Source organism: Triticum urartu, chromosome 3A (assembly GCF_056163025.1).
Source record: "Triticum urartu cultivar PI428250 chromosome 3A, HENAU_Tu73, whole genome shotgun sequence".
Taxonomy (NCBI): domain Eukaryota; kingdom Viridiplantae; phylum Streptophyta; class Magnoliopsida; order Poales; family Poaceae; genus Triticum; species Triticum urartu.
Window position 1 is genome coordinate 3,334,145 of NC_141875.1, and position 15,836 is coordinate 3,349,980.

Sequence of the window (15,836 nt, forward strand, 5' to 3'; positions counted from 1 at the left end):
CATTACAATTGAAAGTCTGGCTAGACAAGGTAAATGTGAAAATATTGCACAACCAGGTGGTAACATGAGAACTCGTAAAAAAGTGGTAAAATGAGGAATTCTTTGACATGGCAAGATCTTGATAAGATTTACCGCAGCCATATACTGTTTCTCAAAGTCCTGGTGGACATATGGTCAGTGTTATTGGTGTGCCTCATAAATCCGGCTTTATTTTTGGTACCACTAGGCACAGGAGGACAATGGACCTCACGCAAAATACTTCCTTCATCTTATAATATAAGACTTTTTTGCAAGCTGACAGCTCGTAAAAACATCTTATATTATGGGAGGGAGTAATTATCATGCTGCTCCGCTTTGGAACGTAGTAGTAGTAGGAAGGAGTGGACCGTTGGAAAATTGTGCGCTGGATTCCAAATGCTTAATCTGTCGGTCGGTGTTGAACAGTTCAAAGCTGAGCATCCATGTAAACTTATATACTATTATGCTGCATTAAAATTTAGGTCAAGGTTTCTTAAAGTTGACTCAGAGGGTGACCCAATCCTCTCGTCATAAATGACGCTTAGTAGACTGAATAAATACCAGTAGACTAGCTCCTCGCCATAACTAATTAACTTTGATTCGATTGAACGGCTTTGACTCCAGCTAGGTAGATTAAGCACCCAGGGGATACTAGTACTCCCATTCGATATAAAGTTGTACTAAATCAGCGATAGTTAATATGCATCAAAGGAAGAAGTACAATAACCTTCACCGACCTCGTGGGAGTATATACTAAAGTAGTGATTTAAAAGACGAAAATACAAAGGTGAACATGGGTGCGCGCGCACCCACGTGAATAGTAAATTCATAAAAAAATACAAGAAAAAATTAAGTTTTTTGAAATTTCACGCTATGAACCTTAGTCGATCATTCTACTCACGTGTGAAGTTTCATGATGTACTGATACCCATGGTATTCTTAGTGAAGAAAATACAAATGCGACCATACTATTCATTAAACAGTGTCTTTTAATATAGCTTCAATTAGTTTTGATTTTGTCATTTTTGACCAGATTACCACAGATGTGATTTCTTTGTGAAACTTCATATGCGAGTATACCGGTTGACTATGTATATTAAAAAATAAATTCAGTTTTTTATTTTTTCTAGCATTTTTTGAATTTACTATTCATAAAGGATGTGCGCGCACCCATGTTCACCAAATCCGCGTCCTTTAAAAGATCCTATATTAGTTTATAGAGGGAGTATATGTTACTGCCAGCCAAGTTAATAGAAAGCAAATTATGTGAACTGGCATGCAAATGTCACTAGTGACGTGTGGACAGTGCAGTGATTTTGACCATTTCATACCTGCATATATAGACTTGTAGGGTGCGTGCAGAAGAGTTAATTAGTACTTCTCGAGACTGTTTATGGTAGTTCAATAATTGAATGGTGGTACACTAATTTCAGCCTAATTAATTAGCCAACGGCTCAGTCGGCAGTGCCAGCTGAGCTCATGTGCATATGGGTCACTTCACACAGTGTATTTCCTGTTGACCATAGCCTCCCTAAACAAGTCTCATGTGACTGTGATCGAAGCTAATCTCGGCATCTTTCGCTTTCCATGCATGCAATCCAACAGCTAATCCTTTCCACATCGACCCAACCACCTGTCCTCCCAACGCAAAGCTAATAACCAGCCACTATGCATTGTGAGTTTGTGACATGTTTTCTTTTCAACTTTTTTTGTTTGCCAACCATGTATGACTTGTCTCGTATTAATACTAGGTTAATTAATAGTATTATGCATGTGATAGATTACCTAATCATGCTATAGTACCAACAAAACAAGAAAAAGACTGGTCACTTTTGAGGGTTTTATTGGAGGTTTCTTGTGGTTTCAGTTAGTCACGGGAAGTTTCTACAAATTTCAGTGAGAGTTAATTACATCCAAACGAAATTAATACTTTCAACAAACTACTACATCTTAAAAGAGAATTAAGTAAGTTGTCTTTTAGTTTGAAAATGTGGGCCCTTATTGGACGACAACCTTATGTTCAGTTTGTGGTGGTGGTGTGTGTGTGGTCGGATGCTTAGAAGGGTACTTGGTGATCTCATCGATCTTTAAACTCTGAAACTCATGTCTTTAGTAGGTGCTATTCAAGTGTGTGCATGCGGTGATGCTTGCACGAGTAGTGTTCTATGAAAATGTGGCTTGTTGAGCTTATTCTATAATATACTGTGAAAATTGTCATGAAAAAAAATGTTAGCCAAAATGAAAACACTCACCTACTTAAAAAAAATGCAAGATTATGTTTTACGTTCCTTTGTTCGTCCTCCCTCCCCACCTAACCTCCATTTTTGGTTTGCTGATTTTTCCCATCAATTTACCGCTAAAGTCCATTTTTTAATACCTAATCGCATTAAAAATAAAATGACAGGTAAATCATGATGATTGTCTACAAAATACTTGTGCCCCATTACGACCGCACGGGCTATTATCGGGTCTAGTTGCAGACGACTCATAGTAGACTGAATAAATAGCAATAGACTAGCTCGTGACCATGACTAATTAACCTCGATTCAATTGACTTTGACCCAGTTGGTTAAATTAACAGTGCAAGTGTGCTAGTGCTAATTAAACATGTAGATGACACTACTCAATAATAGAAAAAGACGTGCGAAGTTTGGGGCTTAGAAGAATGCAAATATGCACCTTTTTTTTTTCAATCTTACTCAAGTCCACCGACACTAGAGATCGTTCCGAGTGACGTGGCATGCAAATGTCACTAGTGATGTGTATACAGTGCAGTGACTTTTGACCATTTCATAATTTTATTGATTTGTACAGGTGCGCACAAGAGCGCAATGATTTTTAAGAGCTCACAGCTGTGCTTTGAGAGCCCAATAATTGATAGGCGGCACTGTAGTTGCTTAATTAGTAGGCAATTAATTCCAGCGTAATTCATTTTCCAACAGCGTAATTCAATTAAACCCACCGGCACAAAGCACTTCACTTCACTTTCCATGTGTGTTGACCTTGGCCTCCCTAAACAAGTCTCATGTGACTGTCATCGATGCTAATCTCGGCATATTTCGATTTCCATGCATTCAATCCAACAGCTAACCTCCTTCACATCGACCCAACCATCTGTCACTACGCATTATGACTTGTTTCAGACAGTCCAAATTGCCTCATCACATGTGCTTTTTGGGATAAAAGTATACAAATCAAAGAGAAGGGTTGTTGTTTCTTCTTTTCTTCAAGAGAGTGCTTGATGTACTAATTTGTCTTTTTTTTTGCACAATTGCTAGGAGTATAGAGTAGAGCATCCATTGAAAAAGAGATGTAGTGGCGGCAATTATGCAAGTGGCTTGTTAAAGGTGGCTATATCTTAGCTACATACAAAACATGCTTCTTCATGCATAAAAACAGGTTAATAATACAACCTTCGCTTAATAAATCAGGGGAGACTTTTTCATGTAACAACGTGTCAATTTTACATGGATGTGCGGTACAACCCCATTTTTTTAGTGGCTTTTCTTTTTCTTTCTCATCATCACCTCTACGCATACACACGCTGGAGCTTCATCAACATGCTGATCTTTGCACCAAGAAGCTTTGGCCTCGATGGTAAGTTCTGAGATTCGATCGCATCATTGATCTTTGTGTGATGGAAAAGAAACAATCTCAACTTGGCTGCTCGGTAATGTACAACCATGGCACGACCGCCTCATCAACGTCGTCCATGTTCAAATTTACAACCAAGGCACGACCGCCTCATCAACGTCGCCCATGAGGAAACCTACAACCATGGCATGACCGCCTCATCAACGTCATTCATGCGGAGTAGATGAAAATCCTCACAAAAAATACACCATCGATTGCTTCATCTATGTCGGCATTGTGCAACCTTTACCAGAAAGAGTTTGATTGTTAAAATAAAGGAGAAAATATATGCTTTATCAATTGTCTATCTCAAATCGATTCCCTAATCTCCATGAGACAATGGTCAAATCCATCATACCCATCTTATGCCTAGTGCCGACAAGACTAGACAAAATCATGGCCAAGTCCTGACAAGGCCAGATCACTATATTCCATTAACATGTCACAATCCTAAAAGGTATCGCACACTTCGTTGCTGGGTACCGACGAGGCAAAAGCAACATACATATGTCCGTGTTCGATGAATTCATGGGTACATGACTTGGCACCGACAAGGCAAAAGTCACCATCTTCATCAACAAATTCTGTTCTAAACACCGACATGGCAATGGTGTACCATCACTGGGTTCAAGCAAAACAAATCCACCCGCACCTACGTATCACCACCATCTATATCTTTACTCCAAACATCACACATGCATCATGGATTAGAAAAATTGACGACGAACGCGCGCAGCTTAATTGGAGGTTTTCCGTAGGCTCGACCTGCAGATGTAATTAATCGAACACTTTGCAAAAGCCCCGGGAATCAACAGACTACAAGCAATCTCTCCAAGTTAGATACTCCTTTAGCATAGTCGGAAGAAGGAAAAATAGACAAACTCCCGTGGGAGCATGTAACATCCATGTACTTGTAATATGTACGATGATGAATGAAATATAGAGTTCCCATATTTATTTCCGCGTTTGTTTGTATTTTGTTTTCGAAACAAGGAGCTGGGAAGCACTTGCGGATGCCTTTAGGGAAACTTTCAAGGCACCTATGTCCGACCTCCGGACGTCGATGACCTAACTCATATTACCCAGTAACCCGGCAAGTCGGCCAGAAAATTCTGGAACAAATTCCTCACCAAGAAAAACCAAATTGTAGACTGCCCCGATGGAGAGGCGATCGCGGCGTTCCGACATAGTATTCGGGACGAATGGCTGGCACGCCAAATCGAGCAGGATAAGCCGAGGACCATGGCCGCCCTGACCTCACTTATGACCCACTTTTGCGCAGGAGAGGATAGCTGGCTGGCCCGCAGCTCTCACAATGGCGAAACCGGCACCATGGGAGCCCGCGACGGCAATGGCAAACCCAAACACAATAAGAAGAAGCGCATGCACAAGAACGGCGGGAGTGATACCAAGGACGCCGTGGTTAACGCAGGGTTCAACGGCCCTAGAGCCGGACAGAAGAAGAGACCCTTTAAAGCGAACAAAGATGGACCTAGCCAGCTGGACAAGATCTTCGATAGGCCATGCCAGATCGATGGCACCTCGGATAAACCAACAAATCATAATAATAGAAATTGCTGGGTCTTCAAGCAGGCTAGGAAAATAGCGACGGGGGGGGGGGGGGGGGGGTGGGGTGGGGTGCAGAATAAAGGGCAACCTCGGAGCAAAGACGAGGATGAACCTCGCCGGCCGAATAACGGAGGCCAAAAGCAATTCCACCCTAATGTAAAGGATTCAAACATGATTTACGTCACCTGCATTCCCAAACGGGAGCGCAAATGAGCACTTCGAGACGTTTATGCCTTAGAGCCAGTCACCTCGAAGTACAATCCATGGTCGACTTACCTGATCACGTTTAACAATCACAACCACCCGACCAACATTCGGCATGGTGGATTGGCAGCCTTGGTCTTGGATCCCATCATTGACGGATTCCATTTTACACGTTTCCTTATGAACGGAGGCAGCAACCTCAACTTAATCTACGCGGATACAATCCGGAAGATGTGTATTGACTCATCTCGGATCAAGCCCAGCACCACTACCTTCAAAGGTCTCATATATACCTGGTGTTGAAGCCCGCTGCACGGGAACAATCACGCTGGAAGTAGTCTTCGGGTCGCCCAAAAACTTCTGCAGTGAAGAGCTAATCTTCGACATCGTCCCTTTTAGAAGCAGCTACCGCACACTCCTTGGGCACACCGCGTTTGCTGGTTTCAACATAGTCCCACACTATGCATATCTAAAACTAAAAATGCCGGGACCAAACGGTGTTATCATAGTAAATGGCAACACGGAGCACTCCCTGCGTACAGAGGAGCAGACCGCAACTTTCACAGCCGAGGTCCAGGCAACCAAGGAGGCAGCTCGTGTAATGATAAACACACTCGTCTCATCGAAGTGTACACATGCAACACCGATCGACCTCGGTCAGCCAACTATGCACCCCAAATAGAGGTACAAGCTCCTTGTTTGCCTCCCTCTGATAGGGTACTACGTCCCTAGGGTGCACAACTTTGCACTCAAAATCCCATGGGAGGTCGAGGAGCCGAATCACATGACTCGTCGTCCTCGGATCAACCAAGAAACGATGAAGAACAAGCTTTCATACCGACAAGACACTGTAAAACAAACGCATGGTTTTGACCATCGAATAGCAACTGCACACCTTTTCAAAAGGACTCCACAGTCAACGACATCAAGCAAATGAATGACCGAGGTAGCAGATTGTGCATACCAACCTCGCTATACACGAGGATGTGCTGATAGACAGCAAGGAGGCGTAGACGTGCGGCAGGGGAGGACTCGAGCCAATTACCTTGGTGCCATTCACCCTGTTCTCTACTCCCTTTCCTTCTCCTCGCTCCATACTGTATCTTGTTATTAAGTTTTCTTTTATAAGGCTCGGCATGTACGTCTTGACCACATGAAATAAAAGATAATATGCCCCTCGAGGCCTTCATGCATATAATTACGTTCCTTTCAGTTCTTGCCTCGGAACCAAAAGATTACTTTCGCGATACAGGGATTTCGATTTTAAAAACCCTCATGGCCAATTGATAAGTCCGAAATGTTTATTCGACATCTTGGATGTTTTGTTAAATGCACTAGTTTCGAACCTCGATTTTCGTTAATAGTTGAGTTTCCTGGCTCCTCTGTTTACCTCTTAAGTTCCCGACCCGTTCGGCTAAGAGTGTAAAGGGAGAACCACTGCGATTGCGCTGAAATTTCAAATGTTTCAGCGCCTTAGTGGAGAAAGCCGAAAACTGACTGTCCTGGTAGATGCAAACTAGTTGGCAATCCGAAGACAGTCAAACAAAGGGTTGTTGGAGAAATCCATGTAAAACGAGGGGCTTTTCTTCAAATAGGCCGAAATGAATAGCGGCTTAAACCCCGGCCAATTGATAAACACTTCACACATCCGGGGGTGCTGTTAGCCAGTACCCACAGGTAAGCTCCTAAAGACTAAGTGAAAGCTACAAAACCAAAGTAATCTGATTGCCTCGTTTCATATGCGCGGACCGCCTTCGGGAACCAGGACGCCGGCTATGAGTGGAAGCCGCACACGAAACACCCTTTGTATCCTGTACATAGGGATTGAAGCCGACGACTGGTCGCTTTTAGTTTTTAATTCGGTCACACAAGAGTAAAATATAAGGGCAAATAAATATATACACTCATACATCTGAACATAAAGCCACATTCATTACCAAACAAAAAACATGTCTTTACATCGTGCTAACTTTGGCATTCCGAAATATACTAGGTCGTTGCCATGATTAATTAACCTTGATTCGATCTGAAATTTACTGCAGCTGGTTAAATTAATTGTTCTAGTGTGTTGGTGCTAATTAAATATGCAGGTGATACTAGTCAATTATACAAGGAGATGAGTGCGAAGTTTGGAGTTCGAATGCAAATATCTCTCTCTCTCTCTCATCTCACTCAAGTCCATCGACTAAACCTGGGCATTCCTCTGGCCGGGCTGGGTTTCAGGCCGGGCTTGCAAAAGGCTGATCTTCAATAACGTAGCATTTGTCCAGCCCAAAGCCTGAAGCTCAACAATTGTGCAGATGAAAAGGCCAATCGCGAACCAAGGGAAAGCTCAAAGCCCAAGGCCCGGCCCGAAAGCTTGGCTTATAGCATACAAAAAAGAATATCGCCGCACATTACAGAAACATCAGTACAAAATTAGCAATTTTCTTGATGAAAAGGCACCGATACTTGAGATAACCATAGACTTGTAGTACATGTGTGTACAAGAGCAATGCTTTTTAGAACTCACAGCTGCTTCTGAGAGCCCAATAACTGATGGGCAGCACTGGAGTTGCTTAATTAGTAGGCAACTAATTCTAGCGTAATTCATTAGCCACCGGCACAAAGCAGTGCCAGCCCAGCACATGTGCATGCGTCACTTCACTTCACTTTCCATGTGTGTTGACCTTGGCCTCCCTAAACAAGTCTCATGTGACTGTCATCGATGCTAATCTCAGCATCTTTCCTTTTCCATGCATGCAATCCAACAACTAATCTCCTTCACATCGACCCAACCATCTGCCACTATGCATTATGACTCGTTCCACATAGATCAAATTGCCTAATCATATGTGCTTTTTTGGGAGAAAAGTATACAGATCAAAGAGAAGGGTGTTCGACGAGAATTTGTCGCGCCAAAGTATCTATGAGCACGAGTATATATCATATAATTTTTTTCATAGAATCAAAGGAAGAATGATTTTGGTAGTATTTGATATGCACACGTACAAAGAAAAGCTTTCTCCACGTTTCGGTGGCCATAGTTCATGCATGTGGACTTGAGCCTGATGCATGCATGCGTTGCATGCTAATTAGCTTTCTCAATCACCAGTATGTCATTTAAATATTCCGGCCAACGCCCTAAACTTGACACGATGTTTAAAGTGTTTGGGCAACTCGGTTGAACCTCCTGGAGTCACACGTCACGTGCGCATCTCTTGGGTCCAAGAGCAGCCACAGTGCATTTTATTTTGTTTATTAGTACGGCTGTTGGTTTGTGATTGGATAAGGATGGGTGGTTAGCTTTAATAGAGAGGATAACAAGACGAGATGCGTTGCCGCATATCTCTCCTGACGGTGCGTTCGGCCGAACGACCCCTGGCGGCGCGCTGTGAGAGCCTCATAGCCCTAGCTCTTTCCTATATAAAGCGATCAGTTCCTCACGCAAAGGGAGGAAGCACGCACGCGTAGACGCCGACGCCCTGCACATCCACGCACGGCCAGAGAGGGAGAACCCACGCCGCAAGGCTGCACATCCATCCATTCGCGAGCGCCCACACAGATCGTACTCATCCATCACGCTGCACTTCATCCATCATAACTCACGTACGCAAGTATCCATCACGCGCACCTCCAACATCCATCCATTCACCAGCGCCCATACTCATCTATCACACATCTACGCGGCTACGCAGCCGGCAGAAGACCAGATCGCATAGACGGGCCAACGCAGCCGGCATGCATGCGCTACGCGGAGAGTATGTGCCGGTCACCAGAGATGACCTTCGTGTGATCCCATCGCCGCCGCCGGAGATGACTGCACCGAAACAGCAAACTGCACCGACACCGCCGGAGATCGTCTATGCTAAGCCTTTTATTTTCAGGTGTCATGTTCTTGGCTGGAGATGACTCGGGAGCTGTCGGAGCTCGCCAACGACGCGGCCCAACCGCTAGCCCCGGCGCTCTACCATGGCGGCCTTCATGGTGCTCGGCGAATAGCCCATGGTGTACAGGTCGCGACGCACAGATTGCGACGAACAAGGCCACTGTGAACAGGTTCATGGCAAAGGATACACAGGCGTACAGGTTTTGCATCACGTTCTTGAAGGAGACGGCATGGCGGAACTGGAGCTCGCTGACGATGCAGCCCGACTTTCGCTTTTCCCTTCATGACGCACAGATTGCGACGAACAAGGCCACGGTGGACAGGTTTTCCCTTCATGGTAGATCTATTTTCCAGGTGAGATCAATAACTTAAGTAGATATGAAAGAGTACCACCTCTCTTGCCACACCGTGTAGGCCCATGCTGATACGTTGAGGGTGTTGTGGGTGCGATGGCTGTTGGCAGATTGAGGAGCAACTAATTATGGTTCTGGTCGGGGTGAAGATACCCCGAACAAAATCCTCAAAGGATTACTTTTCATAGTAACAAATGACAGTTAATTTCAGCACACTATATAAATATTTCCTTACCAAATTTCACTTACCAAAGGCGCTTCACTCCCCGGCAATGGCGCCAGAAAAGAGTCTTGATGACCCACAAGTATAGGGGATCTATCGTAATCCTTTCGATAAGTAAGAGTGTCGAACCCAACGAGGAGCAAAAGGAAATGACAAGTGGTTTTCAGGAAGGTATTCTCTGCAAGCACTGAAATTATTGGTAACCGATAGTTTTGTGATAAGATAAATCGTAACGGGTAACAAATAAAAAAAGTAACTAAGGTTCGGCAAGGTGGCCCAATCCTTTTTGTAGCAAAGGACAAGCCTGGACGAACTCTTAACTGAAGCAAAGCGCTCCCGAGGACACATGGGAAAGACAACATACATCTCATCAAAATACCGAACGAATACCAAATTCACATGATTACTTATAACAAGACTTCTCCCATGTCCTTAGGAACAAACGTAACTACTCACAAAGCACAGTCATGATCAAGATCAGAGGAGTATTAATTATCATTAAGGTGTACAGATCCTTCACTGAACCGAATATTGCAACACTAGTAGAAAACGGAGTTTTAAAACTGGTTCGTAAGGGTCTTTAGTGCCGGTTCCATAACCGGCACTAATTGGTGGGCACTAAAGGCCCCCCCCTTTAGTACCGGTTCGGCACGAACCGACGCTAAAGTGCCACCACGTGGCGTGAGCTCGCGCCCTGGTATGGTTACCAACCGGTACTAAAAGGTTTTTTTTAATTTTTTTTAATTTTGGAAAAAAAATTGATTATTTTTATTTGATTTTTATTTTTTCTGAATTATTTGGTGATTTAGTCTCTAATCACCTCTCTTAACTGCTCAAGTGTGGATCATTCATTCCAAATCATCTAACTTCCCGACCGGTCATCCATCCCTCTCACTACTCCAGCCCGAGCACGCTTAACTTTCGGGTTCTATTCTCCTTTGTTTCCAAGTCTGTACTTGTTGTTTTCCCGACAATAGTAAGATGTCAATCCTATTAACCCTCAGGAGTTTAGCTTGAGCATGAAGTCACACATTTCACTGTTTGAGTTTGAAACTATTATTCTAAACAACATTAATTATTTAGTAACACTAATATTTCTTGAATAAGTTTGATCATAGTTTGACCATAGTTTGACCAGATTTGACCAAAATTCAAAAAATTGAAATAATTATTTAGTAACACTAATATTCTTGAATAATTATGTAGTAACATTAATACTTCTTGAATAAGTAGTTTGACTAGATTTAACAAAAAAAATTTAAAAAAACTTAAATTTGACCATATCTTTTTTTCCTTTTGGAATTTGAGGATTTTAAAAAATTGCAAACAGGCCATAGGCCGTCTCCATCGGATGCGGATTTTCGTGCTGAATTTTTTGATATATTATACGTTTTTTCCGACATCGTATGCAAAAGTTATAGCCGTTTTACATTTTCCCTACACTTTTTGCAAAACATGTCCAAATTTAAGTTTTCAAATTTTCCTAACTAGTAGATGTAGTAATATAACTACCTTTCGAAGGATTTTATTTTTTGAAGTTTTTATCATTTTCTTTTGATTTTTTCAGAACTGAAATGGCGACACACGGGGGGGGGGGGGGGGAGGGGGGTAGAGTTTGAAAATTGCCCTATAGTGCCGGTTTGTGTCACAAACCGGTACTATAGGTTAAGACTCTTTAGTGCCGGTTTGTGACACAAATCGATACTATAGGTTAGACCTTTAGTACCGGTTTGTGTCACAAACCGTCACTAAACGGGCTCGTGGGGCCCTGGCCTGACGCCAGCCTGCCACGACCCCTTTAGTACCGGTTCGTGGCACGAACCGGTACTAAAGATTCATTATGAACCGGCACTAATGCATAGCCATTCGAACGGACACTATTGATCACATTAGTGCCAGTTTTTTTACAAACCGGCACTAATGTGCTTCACGTTTGACCCTTTTTCTACTAGTGCAACGACGCTGTCCAAGACCGGTCCCTCCTTCCAGAGGCGCACCCACCATGGCGGACAGGTCCTTAGTGTACAGGTCCATGGCATCGCCGGCGCACAGGTCACTCTTTCGCGTAGTACCAGCCCAAGGCGATGCGGCCTTTGCGACACCACTTTCCACGGCCCTGTGAGGCGGCGCCTTTGCCTTGGCAGACCGCCAAATACTTGGCGTCTAGCCAAGATGAGGCGCCAACCACCCCGGCCACGCCAATGTGAGCGTGTGTCAGTTTATTTTTACACTGACGCCGGTCTCCCCAAACCATTACTCCTGCAAGGCGTAGCCCCTTGAACACCCCGATGAAGCAACATGTCATCAAGAAGTCTGAGCCGACCGCGACCCATGCTACCCCAACACCAACTACTCCAACGCCGCCAAGACCGACGAGGCACGACAGCCAGGGCAGGCGCGGCCACCGCTAAGGCCACGCCACTTGCGGCGCGTGTACCGACGAGGACACGGGCTCTGCCGTTGCCCACACACACATCATCATCATCATGCATGGAGGACGAGAAGCGAAGACGACGAAGACGACCACACAGCTTAATCGGAGGTATCTCACGGAGCAACCTGCAGGAGTAATTAACCGGGAGCCTCCCGAGGCCCCGGGAACCAGGAGACCGCAATCGCCATAGTCAGGCTGGCCGCGCTAGTAAGCCCCGGAGCGCACTTTTTCTTTACGGGATCTTGTACTTTTGTTTCTCCAATGAGATTAATGAAATACTCGTTTCCCGCATCCTTTTCTTTGTGTACTACAGTACACTGGCACGCCCGCAATTTTTTTTATTTCCCCTGGCGCGCGTAGAGATATAGTAACATGATAACCATCGTTGTTTGTTATTATTTCTCGTGTCAAACAAAGGGTTGTCTTTTTCTTCAAGAGAGTGGTTGATGTACGGACGTGGAGTATTTGCACCCGAGCTCAAATGCTCCTATTGAACAGTAAAATCAGGAAAATAGTACAAAATTCAAAAAATTCCATTTTTTTTGCGTTAACCTTTGACAAATGTTCTATGTGCTTGTAAAAATTTATAATGAAAGAATATTCCTGGAAGTCGTAAAAAAACAAAATTGATACACCAAAAATGCTAATTTTTAAAGCATTTTGGAGTACTGATTTTTTTTGTCATGACTTCCACGGATGTCATTTCTTGATGAAAATTTTCAAACATAGAAAACTTTTGTCAAAGGTGACCACAAATAAACTTCAGAATTTTTTTGAATTTTTTTCATCTTCTGTCGATTTTGCTGTTCACCCAAGCTCATTTGAGCTCTCGAGCAGAATAACACTTTCGTTGATGTAACACTTCCGTTGATGTACCTGTCTATTTAAGGCATTTCCTCCATTTTCCATGCAAAAAATGGCATTGCCTCCATTCCATTTCTTGTAAACCGTAAAAATTTGGGGACGACTCCTTTGATATTAGTCCACAACCACCCAAACCCAGCCCAACCTTAATCTGAGCCATGAGATCCCCTTCTAAAGCACAACCCTCCATGCCATGGGAGACACTCGAGCTCCTTCGAGCGGTGCGTAGCTCCACGCACACGATCCCCACCTCATGTCGACGAATGATGAGCCGCTAGCGATTAGAAGCAGCGTGTCATCATCGTGGCCTCTTCTCCCTTCCTCCTTTCCCTCTCAAATCTATTTCTTATTACCGGGGAACCAACCAGGCCGAAGCAGCTCGCCGCTAACCAAAATCGAGGACCCTCGCCTCCTCACTCCTGGATCAGTCCGTTCCTTCCCTATCTAGCCCTCACTATGAATGTCCCCGAGCAGATGCTCTCTGCCGCCATGCTCGATGGAGCCTCGAGCTCGTCTGCATCGCCTGCCTGCGTCCTAGCTCGCTTAATGCATGTGGGCCAGCCAACAACTTGCCCGCAGCAATCCGACTGCCTTTAGCCAAGCAACCTAGCTAGATCTGCTAGCCCATCTAGCAGTCACGCCGCCTTGCTCTGCCCCTGTCACCAAACGCCCATTGGGCCACAAGGTGGGTGCCCCTCCTATATCTCACGTGTAGGCATTTTAGCGCCTCTCGCTTGCTGGCCTCCTGTAACAGGCTTTGGCACAGTAGCGAGTCTGCTATGCACCGCCTATGGGTGCGATTTAATATCTGATGCTCAGTTGTGTTAGTCTTGTTATCTATATTAGTTATTTCCATATTTTATAAATTCTGAAAAATGCCATTTGTATGCATATACTATAACTTTTAAACCATTGGTCCAATTAAAATATGTTATGTATGTAAGTTTCTTAGAATTTCGTCAAGTTTCTTAATAAGTTATTTTCACATATGTCAACAATTTTTAACTTGGTGTCTGAATTAAAATTGCTCAAATACCCTTGTAAAATTGCTAAACTCGTAACTAATTAACTTCAGTTCGGATCACAAAATTTTATATATGGTTTAGGACTGTACAAATGTGTAGATTGCAACTAAACTCATAGCTAATTAACTTTATTTTCACATATACCATTGAGTTTGTTGTTAGCAACTCCTATAATACTGTTTAGGGAAGAACCTTAATTATCCTAATTAAATGCCATGAGGTATTTTTGAGAGATGCTATGTAAATGTTTCCCACCTCATTTAATATGACTAGATAGGGTAGTTTACTTCTGTTTCACCGCCTTGCCATGTTACAACATTTAATATTGTCGTGTAACTAAATGCCTTTCTGTTTAGTGCTTTCCAAAGGAGTACACTGAGTGTTACATCTCAAGGCGTCTGTTGGGTTGTGATCCAATGAAGAAATTTATGGTTACATCAAATCCCACAATTTATTAAAAGAATACATGTTTTATGAACATATTAAATCACACGGTTCACCTAGAATGTAACATGTGCAATACATAACTAGAATAAAGTGATTTTTTGAACTTTTGCATGTGCTATTGACAGTACAATGCACACGTTCCATCTGACATGTAATGTGTGTGATGACTAGTATGATCGCAAATGGTATATGGGAAGAAACAACAAGAGATAGTTATGCCATCACACACAATTTAATGAAACGAATTGTCAGTGAGTGACTCCATATTCGCATACGATTCTTGGTTTAGAAATGATGGACTCCTCTGTGCCATGTTGTTAAGACTACAATGTCAATGCCATCTGAAGAAGTTAAAACATGGTTTTTTACCTATTGTTGGAAAAATGAAAGATAAAGAATAACCTAACAGATTTTATCTCTTTATCATGAGAGCATAATGATTGATGTTGTTGATGGGCACCTCACATATTGCCATGAGAGCATCAATTATCAATGTTAACTAAGATGGCGATCTTTCCTTGCTCAGGAAGCTTACCTTAATATGACTATAGATATGATGGCCTTGGGTTGCGAAGTGCCACCAAACAAAAAAAATATGATAAATATGACCAAGTTTTTTTGAGGTGTATATATACCAAGGGCATCAGAAATCAACCCCGACAGAGTGTGCATAAGAACCTAGGCAGGGTGTCCATACACCAATGTCCTTCCTGACGTTGTTCCTTGGACTTTTGATTCCCTTCCTTTATTAAGTTGACCCTCCTAATTTTCCAGATTTCCCATGGAACTCCAAAAACCTATTTTCACATAAAGCATATGTATTGAAAACATGAACTAGATATACAAACTTGATTAATATGTTGGTCCAAATAAATATGAATATTTTTGTAATTAATAGAATTGTGGAATGAATAGAACAAAAATCATAGATAAATTAATAACATATCATTGGTTCCCTTTTTGTAGCCAATGTGCTTTACCGTCAATCTTAGTTTGGATGCTATATAAATAGTAATGCACTTATCACCTATCAATGTGCAGAATAATTCAGTTCAACAAGCTAAACTTAGATAGGTGATAGATATACTATTTATTTTAAGTTGTAAGGTGTGTGCCAAGTTTAGTTCACTTAGTTGTATTCCTCCGGTTAATTTTGCTTCCTTGCTTTCCTCTTGGCCTTACGACCTAACTATTTATA